Raw genomic sequence first — 16,442 nt, 5'->3', positions numbered from 1 at the left:
TTTCAGTGCCCTGGCTGAGGGAAGGAGGTTCTCACCCAAGATTTGATGGTACATGATGATACGGTGAAGTTGTCCTGTCCCCTTAGCAGAAAAACACCCCGAAGCATAATGTTTACACCTCCATGTTTGACGGTGGGGATGGTGTTCTCGGGGTCATAGGCAGTATTCCTCTTCCTCCAAACACAGCAACTTGAGTTGATGCCAAAGAGCTAGATTTTGGTCCCATCTGACCAACACACTTTCACCCAGTTCTCCTCTGAATCATTCAGATGTTCAGTGGCAAACTTCAGACAGGCCTGTACATGTGCTTTCTTGAGCAGGGGGACCTTGAGGGCGCTGCAGGATTTCAGTCCTTCACGGCGTAGTGTGTTACCAATTGTTTTCATGGTGACTATGGTCCAAGCTGCCTTGAGATCATTGACAAGATCCTCCTGTGTAGTTCTAGGCTGATTCCTCACCGTTCTCATGATCATTGCAACTCCACGAGGTAAGATCTTGCATGGAGCCCCACACAGGGGGAGATTGAAAGTTATTTTGTGTTTCTTCCAATTGGGAATAATTGCACCAACTGTTGTCACCTTCTCACCAAGATGCTTGGCGATGGTCTTGTAGCCCATTCCAGCCTTGTCTAGGTCTACAATCCTGTCCCTGACATCCTTGGACAACTCTTTGGGCTTGGCCATGATGGAGAGTTTGGAATCTGATTGATTGCTTCTGTGGACAGGTGTCTTTTATAAAGGTAACAAGCAGAGATTAGAAGATTTGTGTGCTCTTAATCTCTGCTCGTTACCTGTATAAAAGAAATCTTTCTGATTGAGAGAAGATCAAATACTTATTTCACTCATTAAAATGCAAATCAATTTATAACACCTTTTACATGTGTTTTTCTGGAGTTTTTTGTTGTTATTCTGTCTCTCACTGTTCAAATAAACCTACCATTTAAATTATAGACTGATAATTTATTTGTCAGTGGGCAAACATACATAATCAGCAGGGGTTCAAATACATTTTCCCTCACTGTATAGGGCCTTAGGCACTAGTGGTGAGCAGGTCTTTTTTTTCCGCCTACACAGACACATAATTCCAAAAGAGCCATCAGCAACCACCAGACTATATACATAAAGTGAAATTCTAAAACCCACACCCAACCCTAAACCAAAAATTTAGAAAATGCTGCTGTAGGATATAGTTTGCATAGCGGTTTTAAGTACAAGCGCTTCAAAGGTGATTGGGCTGGCTGCAGAAATGTAGCTTACTTTGTGAGGAATACTATGGTGTTGTTCTTTAGTTCTCATAGATTTTTGCAAAAAAATATGTTAGGACTTGCAATATCATTCATCATTCAACCTGCCTGGAACCCACCAACCTTTTATACAAACAATATTATATGAACCCAAACCCTCCTGCAAACTGGGTGATATGATATGAGTCAACCAGCACATTACTACGAGACAGCTATCTGTTTCTGTTAGCGAGCTGCCTTTCAAGCAGTGCATGAGCATTGGATTGTGTAGGTATCAACTTCTATAAAGACCGCAACTAACTCAAACTTGGTGGGCTGAAACATAAACTTGGCCATTGAAGTAGATTCAACAAAAGGGTGTTTTTCACAACAGTTATATATAGAAAATCTTTGGAGGGAGCTGAAACTCCGTATTGCCCAGCAAAAGCCCCGAAACCTGAAGGATCTGGAGAAGAAAATTACAGACTTCTACATGTTTTGTAAGTGGGAAAACCTGCAAAATCGGCAGTGTATCAAATACTTGTACTCCCCACTGTAGAATGATTATTTCGTAAGAATACAGCCAATAATATTTTCATTTGTTTATTAGGCCCTACAAATGTACAAAATGAAACTTACACAACACTTAAATTATTCAGAATAATTCCATTTAAATTTACTAGACACTGTCGACCAGTTTAAGGATATCGGCATGATTAGCCTTACAAAGGCCTAGAGCACGGTTGCTTGATAAACACAATACATTTGATAAATAAATAAAGGAAAGGATGATTTACAGTAGCCTACACTGTCACGGTGCCACCTGTGATCAAGCCAGCCTGCGGCTACCGGCATTGCTTTCACGGTGCCGCATTCACGGACTCCACTATTAAGCACACCTGTTCCTGATGACATCACCCAGGACATCCCAGCATTATGCACACCAAATCCTCATTACTAGGCCTACAGCTAAGGGAAATTGTGCACCGGGGTTTACGTTTGCTGGCAAAGGCTTTTCGCCGGTGTCAGGTGTATTCTGCCAGATGAAAATATCAACCGCCAAAATGTCAGTTGGGAAATATGCCAAATTAATAATGTATAGATGAATAGCATATTAAATAGCCTAATATTGTGTGACCTGTATGATCTGTTGCCAAGAAAACAGCGAGCCTCCACTCACTCTCACAATAAGACATTACTGAGTCATGTGACTAGCTCGGCGCGATAATCAAAAGATGCACCCTCCCGCACCAGCTCCAGCCAACGATTTCCAAATGTTGAAGGCGAAGCAGACATAACCGGGCCGGTTTAAAAAAAACTAGTGATGGTGCAACTGAGGCCTGCAAACAAGGTTCAGTAAATGATCTGAGCCAATAGTATAACTTTCTGCAGAGTCTCTCAAATGTTTTTTTGCACACGTTGGCTATGCATCCTATGGAAACCAACATCATTTGCGTGGTATTCTATTTTTTGAGACATTTCAAACATTGACCTCAAAATCCCTTAGTCAGATTAGAAACATGACTTTGGAATCAAAATATTGTGCAAAAAGATTGTTGTCTATAAACATAATGCAATCTGGCTCAAATTATTTTGATAAAACAATTATGTAGCTAATAATTGTGACAGCCCTACAGTTATACAGTATTTAAACTGAGTATATGCTCAGCTCCCAAAGATTTTGAAGAGCTCATTTTGCTGACTAATTTCAATAAAAAACATTTGTTGGATCACATGGTTTGTGTTTTATTGTTAAGTGTAGGCTATTATACAGTATTTTAACGACATGTTGGCCGTTTTAATAAGACAAACAAGAGGCTTACGCTGGTCTATTAAATAATAATGATGCAAAATTAGGCTAGATTGCGGCCTTACAGAACCATTCTAAACTTGATTTAAACATACTGAAATTTAGACGTAATTTTTATTTGTCAATGCAATTGATTTGGAACATACCATTTTGAACACCCACCTTCGATGGCTTTTCCTAAATAGGTGTAGCCTATATTACATTGTTCCTTTGTCAGAATTCTATTCTCACAAACTGAAAACTAGAGACTTATTACCGTTTGTTTTACATTGTACTCCTACTTAATAACTGATAAGGCATGTGAGAGTACAAGTGTTCACACAAAAGTGTGAACACAATGATCAGAAATCCCTATACCTCACTGTCTAAATCTGTTATCAACCTTTACTTTACACACACAGTAAGCCTTCCAATCAACTTGCCTTTTTGTAATGCCTTAACATTACTTTGTTCATATCCCTGAAAATGTTATTTCAACCCCTGCATCGGTTCCTGACTAAAACTGCCATTAACTGGAAAACCCAGCAACTCCAAAAGATACAGTCGTTTACATGTCCATACACAATCTTTTCTTTCATTATTTTTTGCCGGTCCATCTTAGGTATGAGGGACCGTCAAATATTTACTGCTGCACTTACCCATTTTCCCAATTTACCCAGTAAATCTAAGTATGGCAAAATGTCAGATCAATTTAATCTTGATTAACGTGCTCAGCATATGTTAATGAACTCATCAGTCCTTTTGCGAGATCTTAACCCTACTACAGATTTAAAACCAGCGGACTGACCGTGCCCTAATGCATTATGTCTTCAAATCCTGAGTTCCACATTTTCCCCTGGTTTCCTGTACTGATCAATCCCGCCAGGTGCCCTACACTCACCCCAAGCTAGCCTTTGTTCGGGGGAGGATTTAGGCTCCAGGATTTCTGGCCGTGCATGGTTGACCTGTTTAGAAGGAGAGCACGAGACAATCAGGGTAAGGATCCCAGACGAGCCCCCAAATAGTTGTAACAATACACTGATTAGAAATCTTTCTAGGGTTCCAGTCTTCCTCCTCATACCAAGCAGCACCCACATGGTGACAGGTAATTATCCAAACAGGTGCCAAAGTGTGTGCCTGGTCGCTCATTAATCAGGCACTGGGCGAGGCTGCTGCTGCGTCCTAAAGCCAGTGCTTTAGCGAAACAGGCACACTGCAAAAAACGTTGCCAATGGAACAAGACAATTTAACTGTATTTTAGGTGATATTTGCTTGAAATAAATGAAATAAACTGCCAATATAACAAGAAACATTACAAGATATTCAAGGCATATGCCCTAAAAACAAGCATTATAATCTAGCTTGTTAAGAAAAATATACCACATTCGAAGGATGGTATTGTTTTTAACCTGAAAATAAGATAAATATACTTGATAAGCCATATATTTTTTGCAGTGCACTGTTCTTTTTAGCCAACCGTAACCGGGTTATTCTATTCTTGAGGCTTACCAGAGGTTTGCATATTGTGGTAAACCCTCTGAAGTTATGCTAGTGTAGTCTTCTCTTTATAGTAGTCTTTTACTCATCTATGACTACATCCTGGAGTGTTCTTGGTCTGCTTGACAGTTGAAAAGGTTTTTATTCATTATTGATAGCATTTCACAGTCATCCACTACCCTTCTGTGGTCTACAGAAGTCGACTATTGTAGAGCTCACCAGTAGATTCTTGCTTCTTAATGTCTCTTTCAATTTATTCAATATTTGTTATATCGATCTTTTCTGGCCTTTGCTCAATACGTTGAGAGATAATGGCAACAGACTCCTAGTGCACATGCCAGACCTAGAATCGCCTGTAGACTTTTTATCTCTTATTCATGAATTAACGATGCAACGACGCACACCTGTCTGATTATAACACCTTTGTCCCTTAAAATGGGGGGACTATATATAAGTGTGTATAATTCCTACAGTTCACAGTCAATGGATTGAAATACTCTTAAAGTAAAGCTGACAATCACTTCAACCACTTACTAATACAAATTCATTGCACATTGTACAAAAAAAATGGTGCCACAGTACAAATACTGCACTGTGCATGCAATCTTCAGGTGTGAAAGTGTGATTGCCCCCCTAGTTTATTCAAATCAAATGAGGGATTACTAGGGTCAGGCATGTAAACAACCAGGACTGATTTGGGCCAGCTCTGCCTATTGTAAATCTGACTTTGGCCATTGCCATCAGATTGTAGAAATTAGAAACCCCACATTGAAATTCCCAAATGCCTCCAGAAAACAGTTGTTAAAGCATAACAGTCTGGAAGCCTCTGGGACTCCACTGACCCACAGACAGAACCATACTGTCCAAATGCAGAAATGTTATACTGTAGTTAATCTTACCAGAAATGGCCTTCCTGCCATAATCAATCTTAGAATAAGTCATGAACCAAAATCGATCCCTAAAAATACACCCCTATGTAGTAATCTATTGATAGTTTTTTTTATGTAGCTATTAATTGGCCTACATGGAAATCAAAAGTTATCAATCATAGTAAAAAAATAAACTGCTTCTGATGACATATATTCTCTTGGTTATTATCCCTTTTCCTTCCAAACTAAACTGAATAAACTGAAAAGAAGACAATTACATTTATTAATAAGATTAAATCTACATAATGAGTTATTGATAATATGAAGAAAAATATATATTAATATGAATTCTCATGCCTTCTATGAAGGTGTAGGAAACCCTGAAGTCTCGCGGCTGCAAACACCCCCTTTTAAATGTTTTATGTTGTTGTTTTTGCAGCAAGCAATTTGTTTCTAATTTTATATGCATGATTGTGTCTATTAGAATTTTCATGCAGGTAGGTGCGTTTGGGAATGTGTGCACACTCCCTATAGGAAATGCTATCTTCCAACAGTACATGTTTGTTTTTTCCCTAGCCCAAGGTCGCGATTATCGCCATGTGGAGATATAAAGCTCAATTAGTCATGAATTACTTTGTCTCAGTCCATTAGTCAGATAAGCATGCATCATTTTAGGGGCATCTAAGTCTGACTGACACATATTAACATCAAATCACCCTGACTAAACTATGACCTCAGGGGATTAGACCCCCTCATACACGGACTCTGCCTAAATGATAACCCCTGGGAATGAGACAGAGTGGCACATTGGACATAGGTGATTGGCTACTGTATTTTTGTGTAAAAGGTGTGATTTATTATGTATAACATATGTATTAGTATTAGACTGCATATTAAGGATATAAAAAGACATCCGTTGCCTGAGGAATGACATTGGCATGGAATATTAGTCCCAATGTCGAGTTAAGCTTGATATTCCACCGTTGAAAATGTTTACTGTTGTCACTTTAGATGGGTCTTAATAGTAAATGGGTTCTATAAAGTGTCAAAAATCTGATGTGATAGAGACAATATGACAAACTCAATGAGGCAGTAGCTCTAGCATCTTGCTAGAGCTAATCCAAGGTTTTTAATACTGTACACAAGTGTCATTTGAGGAAGGTAAGCTGATTGCAGAATTCCACTGGAATCTTCACCAGTCTGGGTAACCCTGGCTGTGGGAAAGCTCTTGTCCCAGAGCTTGAAATCCTAGGTAGCAATAGCTTCAAATTTAAAAACAATGGGAGCATTTGATTAGAAAGGTAACAATAAAATGTCAATCTAATGACACACAAAGTCATACAACACCTAATGCTCAAATACTTAAATAATAATACTTAAATTTGCCATACAATATAATTTATACAATAATCTTTCTTTTGCCCAAACCCACAGTAAGGTGTTGCGCAGCAACGCGTGCATATCCATTAACCCTCTGAGTACTACGCTTAAAATTTTTGGGTGTCTCTACTTTTATATTTTGGCTTATAAACAATACGTAATGTGAATCGATCATTGTGTATTTGGCATCAAATTATTCCAAATTACCTCAGCTAATATAAGCTTGCATGTTAATGTTCTTATAAGGTAGTGTTTTAGGGAAAAATGCACAATTAAGTAAATAATTTCATAAGCAAAATCAGATTTTTTATATATATCATTGAATTCTGACCATAACACACCCATATGGAGTGATACTCCCAATACAAATGTTCTGTGCAAACACAATGCACATTTGTGTAAGAAAAGGCTTCACAATGAATGTGAACAGAAAAATGAAATAATTTGCCTTTTGTCCAACAAGTTTTTGACACAATTTTTCATTGAAATCAACCACCCCGGTATCTCAACCCAAAAACATTCCAAAAACACTTTTCAAACCCTTTTTCTTACACAAATATGCATTGTATCACAATAAAAGTGAACAGAACAATTAAATAATAATTCACCTTATGTGCATACAGGACAATAAGATTATGACACCCATAATTATTTTCTATATGATTGAATTCAGACCACACACAGCCATGTGGAACAGATCTCCCATTCCAAATACGCAAAGCAGACTATCTATAATGATCACATTTGTATTACATTATTTCATGATAAATAGGTTATTAGATGTTACTTACCAGACTGTACTTGCGTTAGCATTAGCCTGTTGTTAGCATTCGTCCTTTGTTGTCTGGTAACTCAGCTATCCAACGTTTGATAACCATAACGGACTATGGCTACATTTAGTAAAAGTGTTTTTACGTTTTGCCATTTTATACTAATAATAATACTTATAAAACTGTTGAAAACACAAATCCTTTCTTTGTCTTTTCAACAAGTTAGCGTTACGCAAGGACACAATGCTAAAACGTTCGCTAATGCTAAGTTAGCATGCTAGCTAAGCTGACATACTGCTACAACCTCTTCTACAGTCAGAATGAGCAAATGAAGAAAACAAAACTTACGTCCCACCCAGCAACCTTATGATTGGATCAAATACGCAACAGATACCTTCCCCAGATTGGGTAAAATAAACTATTCTGCATGGCAACAGCCTTCCATTGGATGCTGTCACTCAACAGCCCATCCATTGGTCAGGTGCACAAGGTTTTGGTTTCATTTGGACAGGATGACAACAACAAGGAAATATGCCAAGTAAACACAAAGCGCATCTGCGTTTTCATCGGACTCTCGTTGAAACAGCAAAGTAAACAGAATCTCTCTATTACAAACCGTTTTGAAAATATGTAATACTACGTAATTGTTATGCAAATACGCCCCGGGCGTGGGCGCTACCGCCTAATCCGTCCTCAGAGGGTTAAAGGAAATATGCACACACACCATGCAGTATATACCACAAAACATATTTGGGTTATTATACAGGACAGTTGGCTTCACTGCAGACTAAACTACTCTTTTCATACAGTGAATTTCCATAATCCAAACTACATTAAAAAAAGGTGAATTTTGGCTAATTAATTTAGAATATAACCAAATTAGCCCACCCCTAGTGGGTGGCTTTGCCCGTCCCGTCTTCATTTTCATATGGGTCAAGCATTATGGGCTGGGCAGAAGAAAGAAGGGCTGATATCAGGCGGGAGGGCTGTACAGAACAAACCATTAAAGGATTTCATGCCAGGTTTGCATTTGGGCTGCTCTGTTAAAATGAAACCATCAAAAGCTGTTCTGTAAAATAGGCTACCTTAGCTGGAGACATACACAATATATTTTTTTTTGGACCGGGTATATTTAGCAATACTTTAAATGACACAATGATTTAGACATGATCCTAGAACCTAGAACACTACGACCAAGACTCGAACACCGAACTCAGATTTCAGAGACTCATGACTTGACTTGTGAATCAATTCAATTCAATTAAATGTATTGCCATGTCAACAAGTTGATAGGAATTTGTCTTGGTACAACTCTCAGACATAAAAACAAAAACTTAAAAGACAAACATAAGTACAAATGGGACATTAGACCAAAACAGACAAAAGACAATACCCCACGGCAATGAAGAGCACAGTTGATAGAATGCTGCAAATAATCAGTGCAAATTCAGATGCCTAATAGCCAAAGGGTAAGTACTGTCTCTAAAATGTGATGTAGAAGTCTTAATACTCCTATATCTTCTTCCTGATGGTAAGAGATTAAATACATAGTGAGCAGGATGAGAGTGGTCTGCAATGATGTTTTTAGCCTTCCTGATTATTCTGGTGGAGAAAAGTGAAGGAAGGCTACAACCTATGATTTTTGATGCTCTGCGTACCACTTTTTCCATTCTGATTTTGTCCTGAGCGGTTGTGTGACCGAACCGGACAAGCATGGAAAAAGTAAGCACGCTTTCAATGGTTGACCTATAAAAATGGGTCATGGCAACTCGACTGACTCTAAACTTTTTGAGCTGCCGCAGAAAAAATCAACTGTTGGTGACTGGGACATGACTAAGAATCACCCTGGATTTAGCCATAGAGACTGATAGTTTAACTCAAGCACTCGAAACTCAAATTGCACTCCGCTACATGTCTGTGGTTCCCTGCAGATGACTGGCAAAATAACCTGCTAACATTAGGAATGGAAACATTCCTTCAACCCATGGGTCGGTTTGAAATTCAGAGTAATTTTACTGGGGGTTGGAAATGTATTTCAATTAAGATAAACACTAAATTACACGTTTTACCCTCTTCTCCTCCGCTGCGCAGCCCAGACCCAGACACTCTCTTTCACATTGGGTTGCCTAGCTACAGAAGTACTCAGTATTACTATTAGCCTTTAGTCATAAAAACATTAGTTAAATACATAGACTGTATAGGAGAGTAACGGGTTGGCTCAGTTGCAGAGGAAAATCACTATACATTGAATATATTATGTCTACCAACAAACACAAGTCTTTTACACACATCTACTGTCATAGGATTACAGGATCAGTTTTTTATTTTAGAATATTCCCTGCTGTGAATTGACTTTATGTCAATGCACATATACAAAAACATTTTGTAGGCCAAGTTTTCCTCTGGAGATTTTGACTGGCTTTCAAGAGACGTGTTTTAATGAACACCATCATCGTTAATCAGCCCTAAATGGAGTCTCCAGAGAAATTCCACACACAGAACCATTTTGATGTAACACAAAGTAAAAACAAAGAGAGATGAGATAAGGAGGGAAAATATAACTTGTTAAAGGGCAAAATATTTGGCCTGGGCCCCAAAATCAGATACCTTAAATAACATCTCTTTCATTCAGACTCATCTCAGAAAGAGTAAAAGGTTCATGTATGAGAACAAAGACTAATTGAAAGGACCACAAACCAAATTAGCTTCCTGAAAGCATTGAATGAACAACCAAAGATTTATTTTTGCTTGGGCAAATGGATAACTTGTCTGCAATGCCTAGACACTGCAAAGCAATATTCAAATAGACACCCTGTTTAGGATGTTACGATTAGTGAGCGTGTACCATGCCCACACATATTTACCAGCAGGTATTCCACTCTATTGTTACTGTTAGGCTTGAATGAGCTCTTTAATGCACATTAATTCCTCAGACAGTTGGCTGTCGTCCGGATAGATTTACAGGACACCTGATTTTGAAGTAAAAGGTTACCAAAAAAATATACTGAGAAAATGACATTCCATCATAACATTCATCAAGGCATTTATCTAACTTAAACGACAGTTGCCAACAAACAAAACTATTAGAAAACATATACTGTAGGTAAAGTTCTGTCTTGAACCATCGAATGTGAGCATTTGCCCACTCAAGTCGGTTACAACGACGAACTGCAATCAGGTCGAGACCCCGATGAGGACGATGAGCATGCAGATGAGCTTCCCTGAGACGGTTTCTGACAGTTTGTGCAGAAATTATTTGGTTATGCAAACCGATTGTTGCAGCAGCTGTCTGGGTCGTTGATCTCAGATGATCTTGGAGGTGAAGATGCTGGATGTGGAGGTCCTGGGCTGGTGTGGTTACACGTGATCTGCGGTTGTGAGGCCGGTTGGATGTATTGACAAATTCTCTGAAACACCTTTGAAGACGGCTTATGAACATTCGATTCACGGGCAACAGCTCTGCTGGACATTCCTGCAGTCAGCATGCCAATTGCACGCTCCCTCAGAAGTTGCGACAATCTGTGGCATTGTGCTGTGTGATAGAACTGCACTTTTTTTAGAGTGGCATTTTATTGTGGCCAGCCTAAGGCACACCTGTGCAATAATCATGCTGTCTAATCAGCATCTTGATATGCCACACCTGTGAGGTGGATGGATTATCTTGGCAAAGGAGAAGTGCTCACCAACACAGATTTAGACAGATTTGTGAACAATATTTGAGAGAAATAGGCCTTTTGTGTACATAGAGAAAGTCTTTGACCTTTGAGTTCAGCTCAGGATAAATGGGGGCAAATAAAAAAGTGTTGCATTTATAATTTTGTTCAGTGTAATTTCTGGCAAATACATGTTGAAGAATACTATTATTGCACTATTACTATTTTTGGTAAATTTGTGGGAAATAGAGAGAGCAGGACATGGCCCCGGTCATTTGTATGAAAGGCGTGTACCCTATCTTACCAATCACTGGTTCTAGTGATATTAGTCTAACTCAAATAAGGCTTCACTCTAACAGCATAGCATGTACCACTTCCCACCTTGTTGTACACGCGAAAAAGCGAATAAGAGTCTTTCCCACTAATTTCACTATTTTATAGCTTGATGTTACAGTGGGGCAAAAAAGTATTTAGTCAGCCACCAATTGTGCAAGTTCTCCCACTTAAAAAGATGAGAGAGGCCTGTACCATCATAAGTACACTTCAACCATGAGAGACAAAATGAGAAATGAAATTCCAGAAAATCACATTGTAGGATTTTTTATGAATTTATTGGTAAATTATGGTGGAAAATAAGTATTTGGTCAATAACAAAAGTTAATCTCAATACTTTGTAATATACCCTTTGTTGGCAATGACAGAGGTCAAACATTTTCTGTAAGTTTTCATAAGGTTTTCACACACTGTTGCTGGTATTTTGGCCCATTCCTCCATGCAGATCTCCTCTAGAGCAGTGATGTTTTGGGGCTGTCGCTGGGCAACACAGACTTTCAACTCCCTCCAAAGATTTTCTATGGGGTTGAGATCTGGTGACTGGCTAGGCCACTCCAGGACCTTGAAATGCTTCTTACGAAGCCACTCCTTCGTTTCTCGGGCAGTGTGTTTGGGATCATTGTCATGCAGAAAGACCCAGCCACGTTTCATCTTCAATGACCTTGCTGATGGAAGGAGGTTTTCACTCAAAATCTCACAATACATGGCCCCATTCATTCTTTCCTTTACACGGATCAGTCGTCCTGGTCCCTTTGCAGAAAAACAGCCCCAAAGCATGATGTTTCCACCCCCATGCTTCACAGTAGGTATGGTTTCCTTTGGATGCAGCACAGCATTCTTTCTCCTCCAAACACGACGAGTTGAATTTTTACCAAAAAGTAATATTTTGATTTTATCTGACCATATGACATTCTCCCAATCCTCTTCTGGACCATCCAAATGCTCTCTAGCAAACCTCAGACGGGCCTGGACATGTACTGGCTTAAGCAGGGGGACACATCTGGCACTGCAGACACCAGAGTCCCTGGTGGCGTAGTGTGTTACTGATGGTAGCCTTTGTTACTTTGGTCCCAGCTTAAATGTGATCATTTTGACCTCTTGGGTGGAGCCCCGGATCGAGGGAGATTATCAGTGGTCTTGTAGGTCTTCCATTTTCTTATAATTGCTCCCACAGTTGATTTCTTCACACCAAGCTGTTTACCTATTGCAGATTCAGTCTTCCCAGCCTGGTGCAGGTCTACAATTTTGTTTCTGGTGTCCTTTGACAGCTCTTTGGTCTTGGCCAGAGTGGAGTTTGGAGTGTGACTGTTTGAGGTTGTGGACAGGTGTCTTTTTTACTGATAACAAGTTTAAACAGGTGCCATTAATACAGGTAACGAGTGGAGGACAGAGGAGCCTCTTAAAGAAGAAGTTACAGGTCTATGAGAGCCAGAAATCTTGCTTGTTTGTAGGTGACCAAATACCTATTTTACAGAGGAATTTACCAATAAATTCATTAGAAATCCTACAATGTGATTTTCTGGATTATTTTTCAAATTTTGTCTCTCATAGTTGAAATGTACCTATGATGAAAATTACAGGCCTCTCTCATCTTTTTAAGTAGGAGAACTTGCACAATTGGTGGCTGACTAAATACTTTTTTGCCCCACTGTAAATGGAGTCTCACCCCAAAAACCTGTTTCAAATTCATCCGGTGACGTGCGAAATGTAAACTGTTATTGGACATTACCCTGTTTCAACATCGACTGAAAATACATCTAATGTATCTTCCAATGAATCAAAGATCCATGAAGACAGTGGTAACAGGTGTGTATACAACAAAGGTTTTGTCTCCTTTGAAATTACCAGAGTTGACGTTAAAGGCAGGACTGGCTTATGGCATATACTGGAAGATGCATGATTGACCTAATAATATTTTATTTAATAGTGCATGATAAAGTAGGACTGAAAAACCCTTTGATAGAGGTGCCCATCCCTGTTGACATGTACCTGATGGGAGATATTTGATTTCTTATTCGCATCTTGGAGGTTTCATTTCAGTCTCTGTTGTTTCTTGAATCACCTTGTTCAAACAAGGAGAGAAATAGCAAATGATCAGCTAAAATATAGATTTTACTTCACTCAGTTAAGTTCCATCCCATAGAATGAAACCCATTCCCACTAAGGCCAACATCTGAGGGTGTTGCGTTAGTCCTATACGCGGTGTACCATAACTTTGGGACAACGTCCAAAAAAACCTACATAAAACAAGAGGCAATACTTGATCAAATCTCAGTGTAATCAAGTCATTGAATTATTGTTGTTCTGTAAGAGACAACGAGAGGGCAAGCGTGTATCAGGTGAATGAAAGGCAGACTGAGGCATGGAGAAAGGGACCGATGTGAAGTCTTGAAGGAGTGTGGGAGGGAGGCAGTGAGGGGTGTTATAGTGTGACAGAAGGAGCCAGATAGAGAGATGGGTCTTTGATATCCAAGAGAGCAGAAATCCCCCAGGAGTGTGTAAGTGCGTCTGTTCTAAATCTTTGTAATGTACAGCATATCTCTACATGACACTAACATGCTCCTCTGACCCCCACTGACAGAAATAAATGGGTTCCTCCATCACACAGAAAACTGACTGCAGTGAATACTTTTCTCACATCATGGATTTAAGAGGGGTGTCAAACAAGGCAAATAACTGGTTCACATGCCCTGATGGTGCTGGGTAATCCTACCTGGAAAGGAGACCCCCACTGGTGTGTTGTATTCCTTTCATTTTTTATTTTTTTTTATCATGTGTTGTGTTAATGTAGGCTATATGATGAAATAAAAAACATAAATTCAAGCATTAGTTTTGCATATGGAAAATATCAGCTAGAGAAATTCCTGGAGAGTTGCATGAGATGCTTTGCATATCAATGAATAAGAGGATTTGTTTATCTTGAAATAAAAAGAAAACATTTTTGCAACTGCATCTCTAAGTTTCTCATATCACAATACTATCTCGAAATGACGAGATAAACTTAAAGATGCAGCACTCCCCAAAGAAATGTCACCTCATGTTTCAGGGCTTCCATAGAAACATCTATCCTTTAATAGAGGTACATTTTAAACTTGGTACTTTGCATCTTTCCAAGAAAGCTACAGACTTCTCTTATGTTTGAGGAAGTGGGAGAACACATATTCATGTTGAATATTTTCCTTTACAGTAATTGGTCCTTGCTTGTGGGCTCTTCAGCTCACCCCAAAATGTTTGTAGTCAGGAGACTGTAAATATCAATGCCAAAGTTTGATTCTGTGATCATTTGTGTTGATCTGGAGGAAAACAGTCAACGTAGAATCATAGTCCTGCTGGAAGATTCAGTGACAATCCAGTTTTGGCCTCCTGGTTCCAATCAAAGATCCAATAACATAAGGACATTTAAGTCACCTATTTTTATGTATTGATGTCAGTAGAAGCGTTCTTCTGGCAAAACATCCAAACAGATTGTTGGCATGAATGTGGCACTAGTTGTAGTTATTAATGGGCGTTTAAGAGTTCCTTATAAACGAAAAAATATAAATGGGAAAATACTTGAATAAAATTTGGTTCATAGAAATATCTAGGTAGTGATACTATTTGTGACAATGAATTGTAATTAGATTTTGTTTGTGCATGTGCATCTACTACCTCTACCTTTACAATCCAAAGGCTGTTACTAAGTTTCCCTAACTTCAGGCAAAGGCAAATTGTTTCTCAGCCTGTATCCCAACAGATACTATGAGGTATTGTACCTTTCAGTCTCTCTTTCATCCCCATCACAGATAAACACATTTAATCTGAAATATTCTGTCAGGTTTTTGCCCCAAGACTGTGTGTGTGTGTGTGTGTGTGTGTGTGTTACTCTGGAGCTCTATATCCCTGCCTGTCAGGGCTTAGGTACTGTCACCAAGGCAGGCAGGTGGAAAAAGCAGGGCAACATATTTTTTTCTTTTTGTCACTCTGCTCCCAGATGCTAAACTGTCTTGTTTTCTCATTTTCTGGCAACTACTTTGTTTTATTCCTTCTCCGTCCTTTTTTACTTGTGAACTCCAACAAGTCTGTCACTTCAAAGCTAAAATGTGTGACATACACATTCCAGATAGGATGTAATATACCCAACTTCAAGAGGACAATTTAGAAAATAATTTTACCTTTCTCCACAGCAACAAAAAAACCTGTGTTGCAATTTATCCTTTCACAGCATCTACAGGACGGATGCCTTTGTCTGAAACTGCGTCCATTTGTGTTTTGTGTGTCAACATCAGCCTTGTCAGTTTAGTTTAGTCAGAACATCCCAGAATAGCATACAGGGACCACATCAACTCAGGCCGTTCCAATCCCTCAGTGGGGAGAAAGTGACAAGCACCGAACCACCATTCTAAAAACAAAGCTGTACATGAGGTACATTGCTGATACAACAATAAAAGAATATGGGCCTTTCTATGCAGAATTTAACTGCTGTTGGAATTTATTTCATTATCAGACTATAATCAATGCCTGTGTGATTCCTTTTTTTAGGCATCAGTGGTATAACAATTAGTAAACTGGAACCATTTTAACCTTTGTCATTTCAGAATCAGTTGAGAGTCAGTATCCATAATCAGTGTCACTGACACTCCATTCCTGTACGGGACAATTCCTCACAGACAACACTGACACCAAACATGAAGTTCATATTTTCAATACACATTGATTGATTTCTCCAAAAGTGAGTACACACATATATCTTCCAAAACACCTGTAAAGGTTAATCATTCAACCCCACCAAAATGGCATCTTATCTATATTCCAATACAGAGACAATGGAGTCAACATCCAGGGTCTTCTTTTCCATTAGCTCCTTGCCCTCCTGCTCTTAAATAATGGATTAAAGCCAACCAGAGCTGTGAGACGCCCGTCTCATTTATCATTCTGGGGTGTTGACTCTCC

Source organism: Esox lucius, chromosome 12, assembly GCF_011004845.1.
Source record: "Esox lucius isolate fEsoLuc1 chromosome 12, fEsoLuc1.pri, whole genome shotgun sequence".
NCBI classification, from domain to species: domain Eukaryota; kingdom Metazoa; phylum Chordata; class Actinopteri; order Esociformes; family Esocidae; genus Esox; species Esox lucius.
This window is presented reverse-complemented; position numbering follows the sequence as displayed.